Source organism: Mesoplodon densirostris, chromosome 11 (assembly GCF_025265405.1).
Source record: "Mesoplodon densirostris isolate mMesDen1 chromosome 11, mMesDen1 primary haplotype, whole genome shotgun sequence".
Taxonomy (NCBI): domain Eukaryota; kingdom Metazoa; phylum Chordata; class Mammalia; order Artiodactyla; family Ziphiidae; genus Mesoplodon; species Mesoplodon densirostris.
The window spans coordinates 3,630,414-3,652,498 of NC_082671.1; the positions used below are offsets into that span (position 1 = coordinate 3,630,414).

General features: G+C 49.2%; 1 protein-coding gene across 1 annotated transcript in view; it reads right to left on the reverse strand.

Moving 5' to 3' along the window:
* The window catches only part of WNT5B (Wnt family member 5B), an 83,659-nt gene that overhangs the window by 57,497 nt on the left and 4,077 nt on the right, over nucleotides 1-22,085 (reverse strand). The gene's annotated exons all lie outside the window — the stretch shown is intronic.

Genomic DNA, 22,085 nt, shown 5'->3' on the forward strand with positions numbered 1-22,085 from the left:
ATTTCATAGCCACAGGGACTGGATTCCACAGGACACAGCTGAGGAATCCCAGAGAGGCTCAGCGTTCACCAACGTTCTCTTCCAAAGCTCTCTACCAGCTGTTAGTCCAGCTCTGACAGCCCTGGGGTTGGAGAACTTGGTCTCTTTTGATTGTTCTAGAAACTGCTGCCTGCACCCGGTCTAAGGACACTGATAAGAATCCCCTTCCTGCTGCCCAGTGGGCCTTCTGGTTTGGGCTCTGGTGTAAGGGTCCCAGGGCATGAGCTTCCCTACATGTGAACCTGGCAGGCTTAGACCTGTGGTGTAGGGAGCCTTCCTAAAAACACGAGAGTAGCATCAGGGATGTGGACAATTTGAGGGTAGACCTCGTATTGAATCACAAAGATTTAGAGGCAGTGATTATCTAGTCCCGTGGCTTTAAACTTATTATTATTATTTTTTAAGAAATAGAAGTCTGCTTTTCTACTGATATCATATGTTGAAGCAAAAGAAGTAAAAACATGCGTGTAGCTGATATGTGGGGAGGGGAAGGGACCTCCAGACTGGCCCCTAATTAAGAAATGTCTCAAAAACATCTTGTCTAGCCCACTCAATCCATTTTACAGATGAGGAAATGGGTACACAGGGAGATCAGGTCGATTTCCAGGTCACAGAGCCAGGGACCAGTCCAAATTTCCTGATGCTTAATCCTCTGCCCTTTCCATTATCACACCCTGTCTTTGACAATCTATTCTGAACCTACGGAATTACATGTGGCAATATTAAGCCACAAAAATTACTGACTCGATGCTTTCATTAGAGACTCCCTCCTGTTCATTTCCTCAGAATAAGTTTTTAGTTCTTTGTCCCACATTAACTCCAGTCGGTAATTTTGAATTCCTCTTGGCAGAGGTAATATAGGTCAGATTCCATTAAACACATATCACTACAGTAAAAAAAAAAATTTCAAACCCAGCTCGTGGTCTACAGACTCCAGTCAAATTTAATCAGCGAGAGTTTAGTACTAAACTGCAAAAGAATTTCAATAGTGTTTTGAATTTTACTGTAAAGAGATCTGCCTATAGTATATCTGTTGGCCTCGTGTTGGAAGATTGGATCATTCAGACAGCAGTGGGCTTCCAAGCCCTCCACCATCAAAGTGGCTGCATGTTACAGAATCTGACACTAGGACATCCTGGCCAGGACCCCTGAGGAATTTACCCCCCTCCACTTAGCTCCCCAGGTAGTCAGATATGATATGCAATTTGCTGCCCTGGCTCAGAGAGAACAACCGCCAGCTTTCCCCAAGCCCCTCATGGTCCCCCATGGCCCCTGCCGCACCCTCTGGGATGGGCTCTCTAATCCCAGCTTCGTCAGTAAGAAGCTGGGTTATTTACAAGACCGGAGGGCTTGTTAAAGCAATAATGTCCAAGGCAGTTTAAAAGAAGGGAAGATGAGTGAGAATTGGAAAGAAATGTATTTGCATATCTGAAAACTAGGGGCAGGGCAGAGGCAGGCTGAGGCGGGTATGGGATGGGAGGCTGGCAACTCTGTGAAAGCGCCTGGGAGCGGGGGTCCCTTGGACTCAGCCCTGTACCCTTGGGGTCACCGGGTGGGGTGATGCTGCCGTGTCAGGAAGGATTGGTCCCAGAAGTGATGGCAACGAGAGGGAGGCCGTAGGAACGAGGAACTTGTCCACACAGAGTATAAATTCAAGGCCGAGATCCAAGTCAAACATCGTATTGGAAAGAAGAAACATAACAGAAACATTTCAGATGACAAAGCTGAAACTCTGAGATGAGGCTCCTGAGATCTGCCTCTCATGCCTGACGGCCAGAATCTCAACCCTGTCATCTCTAGACACCGAGTCCCGGACACTCGAGGCCCCGGGGGCAGAGGGATCCCGCCCGCCACGCAGGGGATCCGGGCAGGGGACGAGGTGTACGGGGCCAGCGCACCCCCTACCCGGGTTTCTCAACCATTAGCTTGTACTTGGAACCTGGTATTAGAACAGTTCATGCTGGGACGCTCTCTGAACTCTTGCCCTGTCTGGCACTTCTTGCCATGCAAAGGGAGGAGAATTTTAACAGCACTGAAAAAACAAGGGAGAGAGGATGAAATACTTGTAAAAGCTTTTGCTAGCATTGAGTCATGCACGCACAAGCCTGCAAGTGGTAAACGGACTATATGTTCTATAACACGTCTGACCTCACGGGGCAGCCAGGCTAAGTTAGGGCTGAGAACCAAGCTGAGGTTCTAAACATCAGGGGCTTTTAAATACCTCTGAACTACATATATGCAGGGGCCTACAGCTTTCTGACGGGGGCTGAGCTCTGGGAGCACGTAAAGTCTGCACCACAGAGGACAGAGCAGTGGGGTCGAAAACTCAGTTACCTCGGCGGCTTCCCTGGTGGCGCAGTGGTTAAGAATCCGCCTGCCAATGCAGGGGACACAGGTTCAAGCCCTGGTCCGGGAAGATCCCACATGCCGCGGACCAACTAAGCCCACGCACCACAACCAACTGAGCCTGTGCTCTAGAGCCCGTGAGCCACAACTACTGAAGCCCACGTGCCTAGAGCCCATGCTCCGCAACAAGAGAAGCCAGTTCTGTGAAGAAGCCCACGCACCGCAGCAAAGAGTAGTCCCAGCTCGCTGCAACTAGAGAAAGCCCACACGCAGCAATAAAGACCCAACATGGCCAAAAAAAACAAAAAAGAAAAAGAAAACTCAGTTACATTAACTGTTCGCTACAGGACCCTAAGCAAGTGAGCTACCTTCTGGTCCTCAGTTTCCTCATCTGTAAAATGGGAATATTAAGATACTTCATAGGGTTATGGTTGGAATCAATGGAATCAGGTGATGTATGCACAGCATCTACCACAGTGCCTGGTACCCACCAGATGCTTCGTCCATTCAACCAGTATCAACTGAGCATCTCATTATGTGCTGGACACTGGAAAGAAGAGTCAGGAGAGATGGACTGGTACCTGTCGCCTTGGAGCTTTCAGGATGGCCACTGGTCTAGGCACCAAATAGCACCTTCTGTGAACTCTCTTGACTGAGGTGTGCCGGGGGTACCAAGTAGGTAACGGAGACAAGGGAGATGCAGACTCTGTTCCTCAGCTGCTTAAATCTGATTGAAAATGTAACAGAACCACATCACTGATGGCTGTGCCACCAATCACGGCCCTTGGGGAAGTCACTGTGGCTCAGCTTCTGTGTGAGTAGGACACAGAGGCTGGAAAGGATTTGGGGCTTGCAAGCCTGCCTGTGCATCAGAATCCCCCGGAGGAGCTTTTAACACTCTAGGTTCCGGGGCCCCTCCCCAGACCTGCCGGATCAGAATCCCTAAGGGCAGGGGCTCGGGGATCTGCCATGATTCTTAAAACGTCCCAAGGAATCAAATGCAGATATCTTGGTCTCGGTCCATCTGTAAGACCCTTTTTTTTTTTTTTTTTTTTTGCGGTATGCGGGCCTCTCACTGTTGTGGCCTCCCCCGTTGCGGAGCACAGGCTCCGGACGCGCAGGCTCCGGACGCGCAGGCTCAGCGGCCATGGCTCACGGGCCCAGCCGCTCCGCGGCATATGGGATCCTCCCAGACCGGGGCACGAACCCGTATCCCCTGCATCGGCAGGCGGACTCTCAACCACTTGCGCCACCAGGGAGGCCCTGTAAGACCCTTTTTATCAGTAAGGTTCTGCGATAAATTGCTGTAATGCAAGCTGAAGCTAAGGGTGCCACAGAAAAGGCCTAGGAAAGTGTCATGAGGGTTAGGAGAAGGGGCGGTGGCAGCGTCATGGAAGTGGGGCTGAGCAGGGTCTTGGGGAGGTGGCTGGAACCCGAACTTGAGGTCTAGAAGGGAAACAGAAGCCAAACGTCTGGCCGGGGGACAAAGCCCTTGAATGGGAATAATCGGACGGAGGTTGGAGAGGTAGGTTGAGACCAACTTCACTCATTCATTCATTCATTCACTGTGTGGCCTTACTTGGAAATAGGGTCTTTATAGAGGTAATCAAGTTAAAATGAGGTCATTAGGGTGGGCCCTAATCCAATATGACTGAAGCCCTTATAAAAAGGGGAAATTTGGAGACAGACAGACAAGCACGGGGGTTGGGGGGGAAGACGATGTGAAGCCACAGGGAGAGCGTCAGGCGAAGGTGGGGGGATGGGAGCGTGCGTCTACAAGCCAAGGCCCCAAAGATTGCTGCAAACCACCAGAAGCTGAGCCAGGGGGCTGGAGCAGATCCCCCTCATGGCCTCGGGACAAGCCAATCCTGCAGACACCTTGATCTCAGACTTCCAGCCTCCGGACTGTGAGACAATAGGTTTCTGTCATTTTAAGCCCCCCAGCTTGTGGTTGGTGCTTTGTTGCTGCAGGCCCTGGAAAGTGATACGTGATGGAACAGCAAAGGGAACAGGGGCCAAAGAACTGTCAGAGGCTGTACAGTACAGCCCTGACTGCTCCTTTCTGCTAACTGTGCACCCAGGGGTGCCTGGGACCCCTCACTGAGTATAACCAGTGTCCATAAGTATTTGCTGAGTAATTAAGGAGACGTTGGGGGAAAAGGGGGCGTAAAGAGGGGTGCTCGGGGAGCATGATGGGACGCAGAGGAAACGTACACTCAGTCCCAGATGCGCGAAGTTCTCCAGGGGAAGCCGACGCAGGAGGGGACTTGGGGGAGAAGTCTGGGCAGAGATGAAGTTTCAGGAATCGCCCATCTAGAAAGAATAGACCAGATGCACTTAGGAAAATATATAGGAGAAGAAAAGAGTGTAATTTAGGGTCTCAGAAAAGAACAGAGGAAGTGGAGAGGGAAAGGAGATGGACAAGCCGGTGGCCCAAGTTCAAGAAGGAGGCAGCTACAGGACCCTGGACGGGGACGCGGGCTTGACACGCGTCACTTCCTGTCCAGGCAACTATGGGTCTGTTTTCCTTCCTTCCTTCTTCCCTCCCTTCCTTCCTTCCTTCCTTCCTTTTTTTAAACATAAATCCATGGCAAGTCTTGAATGGTTTTAAATGAAGTGGCTTTTTTTTTTTTGGCTGTGTTGGGTCTTCACTGCTGTGTGTGGGCTTTTTCTCTAGTTGTGGCGAGCGGGGGCTACTCTTCGTTGCAGTGCACAGGCTTCTCATTGCGGCAGCTTCTCTTGTTGCAGAACACGGGCTCTAGGCGTGCGGGCTTCAGTAGTTGTGGCACACAGGCTCAGTAGTTGTGGTTCTTGGGCTCTAGAGCGCAGGCTCAGTAGTTGTGGCACACGGGCTTAGCTGCTCTGCGGCATGTGGGATCTTCCCGGACCAGGGCTCGAACCCGTGTCCCCTGCGTTGGCAGGCGGATTCTTAACCACTGCACCACCAGGGAAGCCCAAATGAAGTGGCTTTTGAATTTCTTAAGTTCACAAAAAGGTTCTGCGGGGGGGAAAATGTGTTATTGCTAACCCTGAGTGTTTCAACAGCAGCCTTAACCTGAAAAGCTCAAAGAGCATAGGATCAAGCAAATAATCGAGTAGCAAAGATCATCTCCCTCACGTCACAGATAAGAATGTTCAGGAAGTACAGATCTGTAGCTCAGTTTTACCCAGAATATCAGGTTCAGGTGAAGAGCTGGGTTCTGACTCCTGGGCACATATTCAAATCAAAGCACCAGCCGGTTTATTCATTCATTCGACCCGTTACTGATCAGTTGGCACCTGCCCTAGAGGCACAGAGATGAATTGAATCATCCAGGCACTTCAGACAGGCACATTGTCAGGTAGTTTTTAAAAAATGTTAAAGACCTTAACTAGAGAAACTTTTAAAAACAATAATGTTCCCTTGCTGACTGACTGGGTAAACAATACATGGACTCCTGGATGAACCTTGAGGATCCTGTGCTGAATGAAATAAGCCAGGCACAAAAGGACAAACACGATAAGCCACTTATCTGAGGTGCCTAGAATTGGCAAATTCAGACAGAAAGTAGGACGGTGGTGACCATGGGCTGGGGGAAGGGATGGGACTGAGCTAACGGGGGCTGAGTCTCAGTTTGGGAAGATGAAAACATTCTGGAGATGGACGGTGGTGACGGCCGCACAGCAATGGGATTGTACTCAAAGTCACAGAACTGAACACTCAGAAACAGCTACAACGGTAAATTTTAGGGTATGTACATTTTACCACAATTAAAAAAAGCCACACACACACACAAAAAAACCCCACAATAATGTTTGTGAATCTATCAGGTAACTGAACAAATTGAAGCTCTTTTTCCAGGAGCCGCTATCTGAACACAAAGCCTTTCAGCTCAGTGAATTGCTAAGTTGTTATGCTTCCAGATTCTACGTTGAGAGGAAAGTATTCCACTTTCTCTCGCCCAATTTGAGAGCTATAGCACTGCCCCATGGATCAAAAGCCACTGGAGGCCTTTGTGCCTGTGAGTCACGTGTGACAAGTTCTTACCCTGCACAATTAGGCAGCCGATGATGCTGACACAGAGTTCCACCACCAGGGAGAAGGGAGGCTCCCTCCGCCCGGCTGCCACAGAAGGGAAACTGCTGCAGGGCCCATGCAGAAAGAGACCCATTCCCACCCCGACCAGGGAAGCTGTCCTTTCATTTAAATTGCGTGTCACCAGCGACAGTAACTATTAACATTGGTCTAACAACTGGCATTGGAAGCTTCCTTTTAATACACAGAGGAGGTGTGACTGACCTCACTCAAGTAAAGAGACCAGGTCTAAGCTGCTATTCCAGGACACGCTACACATTTTACAGTTTTTATCACAATGAATTAGCATTTGCATGGTTAAAAGTAACTTTTGGCTTTTACTTTATTACATGTTCGCTTCCAGAAATGTTAGAAAATAAGGATAAGAAAGGGGAAGAAATAGCACTTAAAACTGTCACCTAGAAACTAACGCCACTTTGTAAATCAACTATACTGCACTCAAAACAAACAAAAAGACCCTCTATCACCTAGAGAGAACCACAACCTAGAGAGAACCACAACTAACACTCGGCCACAGCACTTTTAGCTGGAGCTTGCCCTCTATTCCATTTTCTGAAGTTCCATCCCTTGTACGGAATTTACCACCCTCCCCAGTTACAAATGCCAAGTGTGATCCAGAAGGAAGGCGGGGGTGACTTTCGCGGCATCTCACAGTCTGGAGGAAGGGGCGTCAGAGTCAGAATTCAGTTCTCCTCTGGCCGTCCACGCCTCCTGCCACTGCAGTAACCATGTGGACAGTTAAAGCCACCGCCAACCACAGCCAGAGCTGCTGGCTGAAAACACAACCTCCTCTGAGATGGTTTCCGTTATTTGGATGTTTGAGAGCCGGCCAGAGCCCGGCCTGGCCGCTGAGTGAACATCTGCGTGAGGGACCGGCCAGAGAGCCACCCGGCAGCTGGGGGCCATATGGGCAAGGAGCCTCCCAGCCAGCAAGGCTTCCCTGCACCCCCTCCTCCCTGTACCCCTCCTCCCCCTGCACCTCCCTGCTCCCCCTCCTCCTCCTCCCTCCTCCCCCTGCTCCCCCTCCTCCCCCTGCTCCCCTCCTCCTCCCCCTCCTCCCCCTCCTCCTCCCCCTCCTCCTCCCCCTCCCTCTCCTCCTCCCCCTCCTCCTCCCCCTGCTCCCCCTCCTCCTCCTTCCTCCTCCTCCCTCCTCCTCCTGCTCCCCCGCTTCCTCCCCCTGCTCCCCCCTCCTCCCCCCTCCCCTTCCTCCTCCTCCTCCCCCTCCTCCTCCTCCCTCCTCCTCCCCCTGCTCCCCCTCCTCCTCCCCCTCCCCCCTCCTCCCCTTCCTCCTCCCTCCTCCCCCCTGCACCCCCTCCAAGGATGGAGAGCAGTGCCTGGGCCTTCACAGTCCTTCACAAAGCACATAGTCCTAGGAAGCCACCATGCATCAAAGTCAACACTCCAGAACATTCTATCACAGTTTAACAATTCTGAAATCAAATGCAAATTTCAATGCTGTCAGCTAAACACATTTCAGTGACAGAACTGTCATTGCCCCTGAATGAGAGAAACCGGTCACAGTTGTTCATCCTGTTGTCACTTCAGCTGAGCAATGTCCACTGTTGGTACCACACACACTGAGTTTACCTGCAATTTAAAGTGTCTTCAAAAAGATGACACCAGGATTCAGCATCGACACACAAAGTTCTTACAGACACTGCAAAGCAGGAGGGCTGTTGTAAACTCACTGGTTCCTGGGACTGTCTGAAAGGCCCTGTATCATAGGCAATTGGCACTGTTTTTCTCTCTTTGCCACAAAGAAGCACCGCATAAAACCAAAGGAGTCCAAGAACGCTTGGTTCATGTCAAGCTTAGCATCTCAGTAATTTTCTCACAGAGCCCCCCGGCCTCAAGAAATAGCGGATCGTTCCACTGAGTGAGTAGTTAAGTCCAAACAACGCAATAAGCCTTTATGTTCCAACTTAGAGCCATTTGAGAAGATGAAGCACTTAATTTGAGAGAAAACTATTTTCATCTCATTCTTAAACAACCTCACAATAACCCCTCAAGGTGAGCTCTCAACCCCCTTCAGAGATGAGGAAGTTGAAGGTCAGAGAAGTTCAATGCCTTTCCCAAGGCATCAGAGCTAATAAATGCTTCTGCCTTGTAATATGTGTCTTTTGGTTTTTTTGTTTCTCCTTTGAGGCAAGGACTGTCTTAGCCGTGTCTGCTTCAGCAGAACCTAGCACAGCATCTTGCCACAAAATAAAATAAATAGTTCTTGAATTAAATAATCTCTTCCAAAGAACTCCTCCGGTTACAGCATCTTTGGCATTTTGAGTAGCTAACTCTGCACTCGCCACGTTGAAGAGGATGATGAGAAAAAGATGAAGGGAAGAAAGGAAATGAAGGGAAGAAAGCACGGCTGGTGGCAGAGCCCGGACAGAGGTGGCCGAGCGTTACCAAGTGGAGACCCTCGTGGGTCTGTGAATTCGTTTCATTCTCCTCACGTGCCCTCCCCACATCCTGAGCCTGAGCGCGGGATGTATGGTTACCATGGCGCTGGCAGAAACTGTCCCCGGGCACGCACCCAGGAGAAAGCCTGGGCGGATTGGTGGATGTGACACGAGATGTGCCCACAGGCCCCTGTGGCTCTGAAATGACAGCACGTGGAGAAGCGGGGGCCAGAGAGCTCCTGAGACCTCAGGACCCATCCACGGGGAGCCACGTGTGGACAGAAAGCTCAGTAAACAGGACTGAACAGAAACCATCTGGGAGCCACCACTGAGCCCCAGAGTGAGCAGTCCCCGCACCCCTCCTTCCAGGCCCTGGGTCTCCCCTGCCCCTCCCGATGCGGCGGTCGGGGCAACAAGGTGGCAAAACGAAAGCAGCCTGGCAGTGCCTGCTGTGACCTGGGCCTCTGTGGACACGAGTGTCCTCACACGTCACCCCCCTCGGCTAGCGGCAGGGCACACGGCGGTCACGAAGGCAGGTGCTGGCCTGAGGTCGGACAGTCTGGTCTCCGACCCAGAGCCTCTGAGTCAGGACTGTCCCCCTCACCTCTAATCCTCAAAGCCTTCTCACCCCCATAAAGAGGGGCATGCGGCAGAGTGGATCGACTGTCCTAGAATACGAAGCATCAACCTATTCCCACCTGCTCTCAGAAAGTGATTCCCATGAACGACAGGGCTGCCAGTGGACGGAAGGAACTGCCTGGCATGGAGAGCTGCCTGACCCCCAGTGACGGTCATGCCACTGAAATACGACAAACACTTCTCAGGATATTTAATATCCAATTAGAATTTCATGTTATCTCTAATCAGCTCCAATTATCTTAAGAGGCATCATGAACACACAACTCCATGAATTTCAATTCGCATTTATTTAAAAGGCATACACCGGGTAGTATTTTGGGAGAAGGAAGAGAAGAGTGGTCACAAGACATAATGATACATGTTGCCTTTCCAAAAAGTCTACTTTTATTTTCAGAGGGCTTTCATTCACCTCTAAACTTCTTAAATTGTGCAAGACACAAAGGGTGTGAAGCTCAGGTGACTGTGGAGTTTGAACATCCCTAAGACCCCCGAGCTCCAACGGCAGGTGCCTCACTTGGTCAGCGTTCCCCTTCCACAAGCCAACTGTCAATGGGGCTTTGGTGCACAAGCCATCTGCCCCAAAGGAAAGTCCCCAGGCTTCTGAGATCCTGCAACCCTCAGGATACCAGGTAGTGACAAGTACAGGATTTCCTACTTATTATCTAAGAAAACAACATTAAGTACTCCAAATAATATGAAGATTTCTATTTTGTCAATCTGTCATGGCTGGACTGGATCTTCTAAAGATGCTCAGGTTACTTTCTCTACTGATAACTAATGCAGGATGTCTCAGAGGCCTGTATTAACTACTGAACATATTTCTTCTTCAGTGACACAATGCACCCAAAAGTAAGGAACCCACAAAAGAGGAGAAAGGATTTGCAAATCATATATCTGATAAGCTACCATATAATAATAACGCAACTCCATAATTAAAAGACAAAAAATCCAATTTTTTAAATGGGCAAAGGATCTGAAGAGACATTTCTCCAAAAAAGATATACAAGTAGCCAATAAGCATGAAAAGATGCTCAACATCACTAGACATCAGGGAAATGCAGATCAAAACCATAGTGAAATACTTCATACCCATCTTAGTCTGTCATAACCAAATACCATAGACTGGGGGCTTAAACAACAGAAACATACTTTCTCACAGTTCTGGAGGCTGCAAGTCCAAGATCAACGTGCAAACACAGCTGAGTTCTGGTGAAGACTCTCTTCCTAGTTTGCAGATGGCCGCCTTCCCACTGTGTCCTCACATGGCAGAGGGAGGAGAAGCAAGCTCTGGTGTCTCTTGCTCTTATCAGGGCACTAATCCCCATCATGAGGGCCCCACCCTCATGACCTAATCTAACCCCAGCTGACTCCGAAAGGCCCCACCTCCTAATATCACCACACTGGAAGGGAGGACTGCAACATGGCAATTTTGGGGGAAATAATTCAGCCCATGGCCTTACTTATTAGGATAGCTATAATAAAAAGACAGATAATAACAAGTATTGACAAGATGTGGAGAAATCAGAACTCTCATACACTGCTGGTGGCATTTTACAATGGTACAGCCACTTTGAAAAAGTCTGCCACCTCCTCAAAGGGTTAAACATAGAGTTACCAAATGACCCAAATTCTAAATTTCACTCCTTGGTATCTGCCCCAAAGAAACGAAAACATACTTCCACACAAAAACTCATGCACAAATGTTGACAGCGACGTTATTCATAATAGCCAGAGAGTAGAAACAACCTTAATATCCATCAACTGATGAAAGGATAAATAAAAGGTGGCCTAGCCATAGGCCACAAAAGAAGTGAAGTACTACAACATGGATTAACCTTGAAAACATTATGTTAAGTGAAAGAAGCCAGTACAAAACACCACATATTGTGTGATCCCATTTTTATGAAAAGTCCAGAATAGGCAAATCTATAGTGATAGAAAGTGGATCAGTGTTTGCCTAGGGCTGGTAGGGGAGTTGGAGGAAAATGAAGTGATTGCTAATGGGTGTGGGATTTCTTCTGGGGGATGAAAATGTTCTAAAATTGACTGTGATTATGGTTGTTCAACACGGTGAACATACTAAAGACCACTGAATTACACACTTAAAATTAGTGAATTGTATGGTATGTGAATTATATCTCAATATCTTTAAAAAGTAAGTAGTAGCTAACACCCCTGGAGTCCAGCTGAGATATGCCTTAGGAGTAAGGACCTTGCCCTTGAGTAAGACCTCTTCTAAACACAGTCTAATAAAATCTCAAACCAAGCCCTAACAAGATCTACAGGAAAGACGGAGTTAGAGTTTGAGCCCTGCCAAGTTAAAGTCTGTGCTGCCAACAGATCTGTACTAACCAAGTGCCACACCACACCTACATTGGCACCAAGTGATCAGCCAGTAATTTAATTGTCTGCCAAAGCAAGAAACAACACATTTCAGAGACTGACAACAAAATCCAGAGTCTTTAAAACATAGTAACACAATGCCCAATATTCAATTAAAAAAATCACTGGACATAAATAAATAAATAGGAAAACGTTGAGAAAAAATAGTTAAGATAAATAAAATTTGACATGGTCTAGATGTTGAACTTAGTTGACAAAGACTTCGAGGCAGCTATTACAACCATATTTAAATCATGAAAAAAAATGTTCAAAGAATTTAATAAAAACTTGATCTTAATGTGGAAACAGATAGGGCATCTCAGGAAAGAAATGGAGACTATATAAAGAACCAAGTGAAAATGTAAGCATGGAAAAGTACAATAACTAAAATGAAAAATTCACTGGATAATCTTAACAGCAAACTGGAGAAAGAGTCAGTGAACACTTAGACACAGCAATAGAAATTATCTAATCTGAAGAACAGAGAGAAAAAAAGGATTAAAGAAAAATGAACTAAATTCCAGGAACCTGAGTGACAATATCCATCAGCCTAATATAAGTGTAATGAAAGTACCAGGATAAGAGGATGAAAATGGGGCAGAAACAATATTTGAAGAAAACTGACCAAAAATTCCCCAAATTTGATGAAAACCACTAACTCATAGATCTAAGAAGCTCACTAGACCCCAAGAAGGATAAACATAAAAAGAACCATGCCTAGGCACATCACAGTCAAACTGCTGAAACATAAGGATAAAATATTGAAAGTGTGGGGATTGTGGAGTGGCAGAGACACAGTATGTAGAGGGAACAAAGACTTTGAAAAAGATAGCTGCTTCCTCATTAAAACTACAGAGGACAGAACATGATGAAACAGCACCTTTAAAGTGCTGGGGAAAAAAATATGTCCAGCAAACATGTCCTTCAAAAACAAAGATGAAGTGGAGACATTTTCAAGTAAATGAAAGTGAGGGAATTCATTATCAGCAGACCTGCAGTATAAGAAGTGCTAAAGGATATCCATAAGGCTAGGAACCCGGAAGAATGAAGAATACCTAAAATGGTAAATAAGCATGTAAGTATAAAAGACTCTTCTCTTTCTTCAAATAATTTACTTAAAGGACACATGACTTTGTAAAGCCAAAGTTCGAACTCTATAAGGAGGGGTTTATAACATATGTAAAAGGAAAAGATATGACCATATACAAAGGGTTAGGAGCAGGTAAGTAGAATTATGCTGTTGTAAGTTTATCATATCTGCAAAGTATGCTCTGTGAAGAGGTACTCTAAATAGACCTGATGATTTAAGGATGCTACAGTTACCTCTAGAGCAACACACACGCCCCTTGCAAAAAAAAAAAAGCAGGGAGGGGATGAATGGAAAACAAATATCAACGTGGCAGACTTTAACCAAACCATAACAAAAATTGCATTAAATGATCCAAAGTTAACATCCTCAGTGGGAGGAAGGCCGGCATCATGTACCCCAGAGAAGATGCACTGAGGGACAGACCGTCCCTTCTGTAGTATTCCTGCCCCAAATGTACAGCCACGACCTGCTCGTGAGGAAACACCAGGCAACCCAAACTGAGGGAGGGACAGTCTGCACGTGTACACATCCAAGTGTCAAGGTCAAGGAAGACAAGAGAAACACCAGGCAGTATCACTGACTGGAGGAGACTGATGCGACGTGACAACTAAATTTAATGTGAGACTCAGGACTGTATTGGACTGGGGGCCAGAAAAAGACATTAGGGAAAAGCTGGTGAAATTGGAAGATCTGTGAAGTACTTAATAATACTGTAGCAATGTTAATTTCCTGTTGTTTCCTGTGCTGTGGTTATAGAAAAATATTAACATTAGGGGAAACGACACTATTTTTTGCAACATTTCTGTAAAAAAGCTCAAATAATTTCAAAGCCAAAAGTTGAAAGATGGTACTAAATGTAAATAGACTAAACAGGACGATTAAAAGACAGAGACTGTCATATTAACCAAAATCTAGAATAACCTAAATGTCCATCCAAAGTGAATTCAATGGTATATACCCAGCAATTAAAAGGAATGAACTACTAATATCTGAACAACATGGAAAAATCTCACAGATACTATGCTGAGCAAAAGAAGCCGGACAGCAAAGAGCTGAAACAAAACCCCTGAGAATTCTGGTATAATTCTGCTTATGTGAAATTCTAGAACAGGCAAGACTAATCTAGAACGACATCAATCACATCAGCGGTTGCCTGAGTTGCAGTGGGTGTTGGCATGGAGAGACAGTAAGGGGACCAGGGGACTTTCCAGGGGAATGGAACTATCTTGATTCGGGAGGCAGTTTGTCCAAATTTATTGAACTGTACACTTAACAACAGATGAATTACATTGTATGCACATTATACTTCAGTAAAGTTGATCAAAAAGAAAAAGTAAGGGAAATCCCTGGTGGTCCAGTGGTTGAGACTCCACGCTTCCACTGCAGAGGGCACGGGTTTGATCCCTGGTCGGGCAACTAAGATCCTGCATGCTGCGTGGTTTGGCCAATAAATAAATAAATAAAAAGAAAAAAGGAAAAGAAAAAGTTGCACACACACTCCCTCCCCCATTCAGCTGCGGCAATACAGGGCAGCACGTGAAGAAACAGAGGGCAGAATGCGTGAAGCTTATGAGTTTTGAGGCCGCCAAGATTTCCCCCAGCCTCCAGATGCAAACAGCATGTGCACCCATAAAAGCTAGAGGCCACTTAAGGCTCTTCCTTAAGGACGATTAGCAGTGCACCTCAACAATCTCACTCGAAAGAAAACAGTTCAAAGCTGTCTGGCAAAGTGGAGACCAGGATTCTCCTGATTTAGTTACAGTATAACAAACTGTATCCGAAAATGCAAAGTCGCTGAGGTCAGATTACTGTGGAATTGACAGGTTTGTGTAGTTTATTAATGCCACGCCTAAATGTGAAAATAACACCAAGGTGACCCCTTCTCTCCAGACATAACCCAGCCTCAGATGACGTAGGCAGAGCTAGTCACTGGCTATTGCACAAGGGTGGTTTGCGAGGTTGTTTAGAAGCATAATTAGAGAGAACACCTGCTGGGCAGGGCTTTCTATGGGCAAGGCCCTGCTAAGTGCTTTCCATGTGTTTCCTTTAATCCTCTCAACGGCCTCTAACAGATGAGGAAACAGAGGGCAAGAAGGTTTGGGTGGCTGGTTCAAGAGCACCTATGTGTGTGGTCACACTGTTGGTGATTTTGTGTTGTCTTTGTTTTGTTTCGTTTTTTTTTTTTTGGCTGCGTGGCTTGCGGGATCTTAGTTTTCCGACCAGGGAATCAAACCCGAACCCTCAGCGGTGAAAGCGCCAAGTCTTAACCACTGGACCGCCAGGGAATTCTAACTGCTGGTGAGTTTTGGGGCCGGGACCGGGCTCCTACTGGGCTGCAGAAGTTGATGTTTTAAGCACTGCACGTAGAGATTAGACGTCCTCTTTCATGATGAACACATTGTGTTCATGGTGATGATATTTTGTCTGACATACCTTCCAAGGCCAAGGCAGTGAAACAGGAAAATATAAAACGGAAAAAACAAAAAGCCCGGCACTCTAGTTATAGGATGTAACTTCCTTTTGATCCTTTGGGATAGGATTTTGCCTTACCAGACAAGCTTCCACAAAGTTTTCAAAGACTCTCTCCTAGAAATAGAGGAATGAGAGGACAGGTGCCACGTAGGAATCACTGTTGAGTCACCAGGGGCTGTGTCTCGTCAGTGGATTTGAAAAGCCTCTGGGTCACCTATCCACTCGGTACATCCTGCAGGGATGAACAGTGCCTCACAGTGGTTATAAACCACTTTCACACACATCGTCTCACTTAATTCTACAACTTGGTGAGGTAGGCATTGGTGGGGTGCATTGTGAACCCCAACAAACAAATTACAAATGAGGACAGGGAGACTTGTCCAAGGTCCCTGGGAACACAGGGGCAGTGACCCTGGACTTCTGATTCACAGGTGACCACAGTGGGCCGAGGCCGACCGTCCTCAAGCATCCGGGTCCAAGGTCTGTGGGACATCTGGTCTTTGCCTAGAATTTCCCACCTCAGTTCTAACTCTTAGTCAATAGATGGTCAGCATGGAGGTGACACTCTGAATACTCTATTTGGCAAACAACAGAAGCACATTTCCAAGGGAACAGCAAGGCAGGCACCAGGAAATGACAACAGGTCATCTTAGTAAACAGTGATCAATGACATTGACTTATGTCACCAAATCTAAGATGCCATTTATCTTAAAATGCACCATTATTCCATCCCACTAAGAGAGAAAAGTACTCCCAATTAAACACATTGATTTTAAGATGAATCCTACAACAAGGTCCTACTGGATAGTGCAGAGAACTATTCAATATCCTAAGATAAACCCAAATGGAAAAGAATATTTTTTAAAATTTATTTTATTTTATTTATTTTTTGGCTGCGTTGGGTCTTCGTTACTGTGCGTGGGCTTTCTCTAGTTGCGGTGAGCGGGGGCTACTCTTTGTTGTGGTGCACGGGCTTCTCATTGTGGTGGCTTCTCTTGTTGCAGAGCATGGGCTCTAGGTGCGCGGGCTTCAGTAGTTGTGGCATGCGGGCTCAGTAGTTGTGCCTCACGGGCTCTAGAGCACAGGCTCAGTAGTTGTGGTGCACGGGCTTAGCTGCTCCGTGGCATGTGGGATCTTCCCAGACCAGGGCTCAAACCCGTCTTCCCCTGCATTGGCAGGCGGATTCTCAACCACTGCGCCACCAGGGAAGTCCCAAGAATGTGTGTGTATATATATCTATATCTATATCTATCTATCTATCTATCTATATATATATATGTCTGAATCACTTTACTGTACAGCAGTAATTAACACAACATTGTAAATCAACTATACTTCAGTAAAATAAATTTTAAAAGATTATTAAGCTAGCTTTATGTTAAATTTCAAATGAATCCCTTAAGATGCATCCTGATCTCAGATATGTTAAAATGTGTCTTAGCATAGAGAACAGACTTGTGGTTGCCAAGGGGGAGGGGGTGGGGAAGGGATGGATTTCGAGTTTGGGATTAGAAGATGCAAACTATTACATATAGAATGGATAAACAACAAGGTCCTACTGTAGAGCACAGGGATATTCAATATCCTGTGATAAACCATCATGGAAAAGAATATGAAAAAGAATATATATATACACATATGTATAACTGAGTCACTTTGCTGAACAGCAGGAATGAGTACAACTTTGTAAATCAACTCTATGGCTATAAAATAAATTTTTACAATGTGTCTTAGTATTGATGAAATACGGTAATCCATGACCAGCTTTCTCCAACTGGGGTGATAACCTTCTTAGGTGTCACTAGCTCATTAGTTTATCAACACTACTGAGTGCTAACGATGCTGATTGCCGGGGCTACTCCAGGGACCCACTCAGGTTGGGTCCTTCAAGGAAAATTCCAAGAGCCTGGAGCCGTGAGCCCACAACAGTGCCTGGTGAGAGCGGCTGTCACAGAGGTGAACTTTCAGATTTCCTTTGTCTCCTCACTGCCAAAACCAGCCGAGTTACACTCAATCCTTCTGGACCAAACCCTAAGCAGGCACTGGAGCACCTGGGTGACGGCTCCTTGACACCTTCAATTTGTTCAGCAGAGAGTTAAAGAAGGGGGCTGACACTGACTCCGTGCAGGAATTGCCTTAATTCACATAACTCATCACAGTGGATTCTCAGAATAACCCTATGAGTTGGCCATTATCATCCCTGTTTAAAAGATGAAGAACAGGGCTTCCCTGGTGGCACAGTGGTTGAGCGTCCGCCTGCCGATGAGGGGGACACGGGTTCGTGCCCCGGTCCGGGAAGATCCCACATGCCGCGGAGCGGCTGGGCCCGTGAGCCATGGCCGCTGAGCCTGCGCGTCCGGAGCCTGTGCTCCGCAACGGGAGAGGCCACAACAGTGAGAGGCCCGCGTACCGCAAAAAAAAAAAAAAAAAAAAGATGAAGAACAGGGAGCTCAGAAAAGCTCAGCAACCAGGGGGAAGTCTATCAGGTGTGAATGGCCGAGTGGGGATTCAAACCCATGTCCATCCACTTGCCCCCAAAGGCCACACGCTTTCCACTACACGGGGGACAGAAAGCAGGGAGGGCAAAGGCCTTTACAAGCCTGAAAATCACAGCCGTGCTAACCTGAAGCCTGGAAGGCTTATGCTGTCTAAACAACCGCACAGCAAACAACCACCCTTCTGCTGCAGGATGCCCCACTCTCAGGGGACCCGCCGGTCAGCAGTAAGGCCGGTCACCCCCCCCACCCCCGAGGTGGTCCCCTGCACTGCCCCAACTGCACAGAGGGCCTCCCCTAAGATCTGCTGAGAACACAGCGTAACCAGCCACGTGCCTGGTAGGGAGGATGAGACGTGAACACAAATGATCACAACGTAAGACAAAGTGTGAAAAGGGCCACACAGATGACCTCTGAACTGCAGCAGCCTGCAAGCTCCCAGCCAGAGAGGTCATTTCTGACAGAGGCGGGCAGGGGGCTGGCATCTGAGGCGCACCTTGAAGGACAGGCGGGGTCCCACAGGAAGGAGGAGGGGGAGGGCGCCTGGCTCAAGCGGACATCGGGGAACGGGACTCCGGTTTGGCTGCAGCACAGAGAAGCAGAGAAGAGAAGCCTGGGAATGTCAGCAGGGTGAGGATTGACGGCTACTGAACACCAGAGTCAAGATATTCTATCAATTCAGTAGGGTCGCAAGGAGTCACTCAAGGATGTCGAGCAGGGGACGGACCCAGGGCGGCAGGGTGACCGTCTGGGAGCAGGTGACTGATGTCCCTGGGGAGTGGACCAGGGACCAACAGCTGGTGGGAGAGTGGGGGCCCGAATTCACATCCCTCACATAAGGGCTCACGCCCAGGCAAGAGCCCCCAAACAGGATGCGAAATGGATAATAATTCCAAGGGATTTAAGGGAAACGGAGATAAGGAGAGATTCTCAGGAAAGGAACAGACGCCTTCAGAACAGCGGTGCTCAACCAGGGGCAATGCTGCCCCCAGGGGAGAATGGGCCACGTCTGCAGACATTTGTGGTTGTCATCACACCGGAGGGCAGGTGCTACTGGCGTCTAGTGGGTAGGGGTCAGGGATGCTGCTAAACACCCCACAATGGATAGAACAGCCCCTACTACAAAGAATCATTGGGTCCAAACTGATCAACAGTGTCAAGGTTTAGAAACATGGTTTGGGGACCATAAGGAGAGGAAAGCGGTACCCATGTTCCACTCACCAGGCAGCTCGTGAGCCCAAAGGCAGAGGAAGCACAGGGCTTTCTCTGCAGAGACACAGCTACTCACCAGGACCAGTACACACCTCTCCCCACGCCTTTCCTCTACATTCCTGCGCACGTGCTACGGCCAGGCCCGACAGGCACCGAGGGTGAGGACAGGAGCAGCCCCTGCCCTCAAGGCATCACCTTCCAGAAGGGGGACAAGCACAGAAGAAACACACACGTGTCTGAAAATGCTTACGTGCTTGCACATGTCGCTGTGGTACAGACTGAAGGGGGCACCTTTTTCCTGCACGAGCCGGGAGGCCAGCAGGGCACTTGGAGCAAAACAGTGACACGACCTGACCTGTCGGAGCAGGACGGCCGCCGCTGCAGCAGGGAGACCAGTGGGGAGGCCGCTGGTGGTGGACTGAGCCGGGGTGGGGGGGTGGAGGGGGTGAGGAGAGGCCGGGGATCTGGGGATCCTCTGGGAAATTAGACATGTCAAGATCCACTGCTGCTGGGCTTCCCTGGTGGCGCAGTGGTTGGGAGTCTGCCTGCCGATGCAGGGAACACGGGTTCGTGCCCCGGTCCAGGAGGATCCCACATGCCGCGGAGCAGCTGGGCCCGTGAGCCGTGGCCGCTGAGCCTGCGCGTCCGGAGCCTGTGCTCCGCCACGGGAGAGGCCACAGCAGTGAGAGGCCCGCGTACCGCAAAAAAAAAAAAAAAAAAAAAAAAGATCCACTGCTGGACTGAATGTGGGCCGTGAGAGAAGGAGAGAAACCAAGGAGGATCCAGGGCTTACGGCGCGAGCGACTTGGAGGGTGAGATGGAGCAGGTCTAAGGGGAAAGGTCAGAAGGTCAGGCTGGGATGCCCCTCAGACCTCCTAGAGAAGGTGCTGCTTGAACAATCGAGATACCAGTCTGAAGGTCCAGGGAGAGGGGCCGGCAGGAGATGACGGTGTGAGATTAGCAAGGGCCTGTCGCCTGCAAAGCCAGTGGGTCCCCGCTTGTCAGCCCGAGGTCCCCTGTGGTCACAAGGAAAGTCTGGGACGACGTCCAGCCAGCAGAGGCGTTTGGTGGATCTGAACGCCTCTAGGTGGGAAAGCCTCTCCAGCGTGCACTCGAGCCCTGCTCCGCTGCCGGCTACTCTACCACCACCCTCCCCTCACCCTCCCCTCCGTTTGGCCCTGCCGGCTCCTGGGCGCACCTGAGGGCGAGGCCCTCCACAGGTGCTCTGCGGGTGGACGGACCTGGCCTGGGGAAAAGGAAGACGCCCTCGGGGGATCCCCCCCTGTGTATTTAAAGCGTACTTCAGATTTGATTTTGCAGAGGTTACCTTTTTAAGACCAAGAAAAGACAACATGTCAAGATCTTGAGTGGTTTCCAAACGCAGGGAGTCTCCCAGCATCTGCTTAGTTAAAAGGACTCGTGTGAGACGGGGCCCTGCTTGACCCCCAACCCTACAAGCCCCATCAGCATCCTGAGAGCGTCCACTCTCCTTCCCTTCATAACAGCCAACGCTGAACACCCATCCCCTCCCGTCGGTGGTCGCTCCACAAACCGGGACCCTCCATCCCACGAACGTCAGGCCGAATGGGATGCGGTTGACGCCCACGAGCGTCACTTCCTTCCAGGACTGGCTGACACTGCTAACAGGAGCAGGGCGGGTTCCAGGTTCCCCCCTCACAGCTCGCAGCCAACGACGCCCAGCCCCGCACAGCCTAGCGCCCTGCACACCCAGATCCTCACCACCACGGCCTCTCGGCAACCACGTGAGAGGAACAGACAGTTACTGTTTCCACTTACAAGTGAGGCAACCGAGGTACAGAGAAGCCGGGTTACGTGGCTGGCTTCGGAGGGCCGGGCCACAGCCGCAGTGCCACCCTGAGGCCCAGCCTCTAGCGTCTTAGCTTCCCGCAGCCTGCGGACTCGGGGCATAAGCCACAGTGCCACCCAGGACCCTCATGCCATCCGCCAGCCCCTGCTCCCCAGCGGACAGGACATTTCTAGTCCTATGCTTAAATACAAAATCTCTTTAAAGGTTTAACTACTTTGATTGCAGCTCTTGTACGCCAGACAAGATCTGTATGAAGTATTTAGTAATTCATTACTCAGTTCCCTAGGAGAAACTTCCCAGCGAGCATGGGTGACGTACATAATCTTAGAGACGATTCCACAAAGGGAATCAACTTCCTTCAACCTCCCCCAGAGACAGGAACGCCATCATCTCTGGGTATCCGCTGGGAAGAGGAAGGGGGGGCCCAGCAGGAACAGAGCCCAGGGCTGCTCTGAGGCTTCTCCCCCAAAGTCCCCTCCAAAAGGGGACACAGTGAGACCCGGCAGCGAACAGGGTCACCCCGAGCCCGTGTCAGAAAAGCTTTGTTCTCGCTTCTTTTGCTCTCCCAGCGGGGCTCAGAGCAGATCTACTGACTGGACATTCCAGATAACTCGGATGTGACCTTCAGGGGCTAAAGTCTGTAAACCAAGAACTTCTCAAACTGAAGCCAAGACCTCGGGAGATCCACCCCGACCCTTTATCCATTAGTGGGACAGGAGTGACCCTGGAGGGGTTAGCATTTCTGGGGCTCAGGGACCCTGGGTGCCCCCCAGGAACTCAGGCCCTGGCCCCTAAGTCACCAGCAGCTGGACACAGGGCCTCGAGCCATCCTTGGGAGGCCGACTAACCACAGGGGCCCCTCCGGGCCAGAGCCCAAAGCCAGGAGCACAACCTGAGCCTCCAGCTGGCCCACAAGCCCTGCCTGCAGGCCTGCAGGGGGTGAAACAGTAACTCTGTGAAAGCAGCCCCGCTGCCCCTCCGTCACGGCCCCTCCGTCACGGCCCCTCCGTCGGGAACGGACGCCTTTGATTGGCTGCCCCCCCACCCCCAGGCCTGGTCCACAGCAGAGGGATTTCCAAAACGGAACCAGCTAGAGCTGTTTGAAACAACA